Below are 2,680 nucleotides of genomic sequence, written 5' to 3'. Positions count from 1 at the left end.
AGAGATTCCCTGAGCAAAATTAGGGTGCATTAGTCAAACATGTGTTGAAACACAAAGGTAAATAGGCTGTAAAACCTATGATGCTAACAGGACGAGTCATGTCTTTAAGCAGGTCTCTGCAATTTATTTGCCATCAGGAGGCAGCAGAAAGCCACTTATTTTTCTTACCAAGAATGAAGCATGGTTTTGAAAATATGGTCTCTTTTCTACTTTGCCTTTCGTTGTATAATCATAAGTTACAAAACTTTGCTTTGTACCCCATTGACATTTATGGGACTAGGACTTCTAATCTGATTGATTCAAATAGAGATTGAAAGTAAGGTTTGTATATTTCCTCATGAAATCTTAGCTCTTACAACATTTTTGTTTTTAACTTATATTCATCTCTATATGCTTTAAACTAGACTTGAAAAAGTTGATTAAAAAATAAGATTCTAACTCCAACATAATTTGTTGCTCTTGACCTTTTTACTTCTATGATCTTTTATTTCCCGAAATGCCATGTAAAAGAAAAAAAAAAGACAGACTGATGGAATCCCTCACTAGCACATAATGTCTTAATTCTTTCCAACCTGGAAGATATTTCCTTGGCTTGATATTTGCTTTTCAATTTCTAGCCTTATATTCCAAGGTAGATTGATTGCAAAAATAGCATATTTGTCCATGTCTCTCTGAATCTATGATTTTTGCAACCTGACTGTGAAGTTTCTCCAATCAGAGGTGGAGCTTATATCCACATCCCATGAAATTGAACCAGCCCTGTGACTTGGTCTGCCAATAGAAAGCAGTGAAATTGATGGTGCTGTAGCTCTAAACCTAAACCTCATAAGGCCTAAATACTTCTACTTGCTGTCTTTGCCCCTGGAAGACTATGTGAACAAGGCTGGACAAGTTGTTGTGAAGACAAAAGATAACATGGAGGAGAGCCATCTAAAGCAAGGCCATCAGATCAGCCAGTGGCTAGCCAATCATTTATTTAATTATTAACACATGAATGTTTCCAGGCAAGCCTGGCACAAACAAGATAAATCACTCAACTAATCCATAGATTCATGAGCTATGGTTTTATTTGATTGGGGTCGGGAGAAGGAGGAATTGTTATATATCAATGTTTATGGCAATCGATACCTGATACTTTGGGTTTAAAGCAATTAAGCCAATAATAACTATATACCATTTCCCTGCTTGCAATTCAAGATGAAATAAGTATTATGCGAGAGAGGATTCTGTTGCTGATTTGACAAGTTTTGTGGAAATTGATCAATACAGTGGTCTGACTGTACTTATATACACTGATTATTTACCTTTTGACATTCTTTTTTTTATCTCCACTAGTAATGTTTAGTAATTAGCCTAAAAATAATTCATTAGCCTAATGTCCAGCCACTCCCAAACACATGTCATGACCATGTGAAACAATACCTTGTTCTCCAAGCATGTGCCATCACTTATCAACATATTTTGGGTAGTCTAAGAACAAGTTGGCATCCTTAAAGTTCTTCTCTGTGAAATGTTATTGATTACAGGTCTCCAACCTCCAGTAAAATAAATTTCCCTTTCTTTTCTGTTTATTATAATATCTATTTTGTAACGCTTGTTTCATTCTACTTGAAGTCAAAGATATTAAATTCTGCCAATATTATCTAATCTTGAAGACTAAGAAAAAGTAAGGCAAATTTCAGAGTATTTTAGGTATTTTCTTATAAAATATTATTATAATCATCTCCCCCCCCCACACACACGCACTCACACACACTCCTTGGGAGGAAAAAAAAGCAAGTTATTTTTGCCATGTTTAGAGTTCTGAGAGTAAGTGTATTTTGGCTTAAAATATACCATGAGGCAGGTTAGTTGTACCATGAGCAGGTGGAATCTGTCACCATCTGGGCCTCAGGGATCCCAGTGAGGCTCAGGGGGCTGATTGGGTGCAACGGGAGACTCTGAGGGGTCCAGAGTATGGGGTTCCAGGTGGTGATGGCGGCGCCGAAACTCAACTCTATCTCCTCTCCCACTCTTGTCCTCAGCCATGGCTCTGCACTACCCAATGACTGTGGACTTCAACAAGGGTCATAAGGTGACCAAGAATGTGAGCAAGCTGAGGCATAGCTGCCATCACAGGTGTCTCACCAAGCACACCAAGTTTGTCTGGGACAGGATCCAGGAGGTGTGCAGCTTTGCCCCCTAGAACCGTGCTCCACAGAGGTGCTCAAGGTCTCCAATGACAAGCAGGATCTGACGATTGTTGAGAAAAGGGAGGGGACACACATTCGTACTAAGAGGAAGGGGAAGGAGCTGAGTAACGTCCTTGTGACCATGAGGAAAGCAGCAGCCCTTCCCCTCTTCCCCCCGTACCTGTAATAAAGCCTTTTCAGAAAGCATTCCTGTGCTGAAATTTGGGAGAGGTAATATCTTGCCCATCATCTACTTGAGACTCCTTCCAGGGGCTCAGTGGTGAGGAACATAGTGGGGGTCAGAGAAGGAAGCAACAGACGGTACTGTCAATGATATTTAATCATAATTAAGTAGTTCACATGCACGAAAAAAATGTATATATACCATGGGATCAGAATTAACTTTATATGCCATAGCCAAATAATTGTTCTTATTTCTTCTGTTAACCTCTATCCCCTTAAGAAAAATGGAGCAAACCTTTATTTCTAGAGTACTAGCACAGAGAGAT

General features: G+C 39.1%; 1 pseudogene; it reads left to right on the top strand.

The window, feature by feature from the left end:
- Positions 1 to 2,026: 2,026 nt before the first annotated feature.
- Positions 2,027 to 2,358, top strand: LOC107498355 (annotated as a pseudogene).
- Positions 2,359 to 2,680: the final 322 nt, after the last annotated feature.

This window comes from Rousettus aegyptiacus, unplaced genomic scaffold, assembly GCF_014176215.1.
Source record: "Rousettus aegyptiacus isolate mRouAeg1 unplaced genomic scaffold, mRouAeg1.p scaffold_m13_p_9, whole genome shotgun sequence".
NCBI classification, from domain to species: Eukaryota; Metazoa; Chordata; class Mammalia; order Chiroptera; family Pteropodidae; genus Rousettus; species Rousettus aegyptiacus.
Note: the sequence above shows the minus strand (reverse complement) of the source record. Positions and strands in the feature narration are given on the sequence as shown.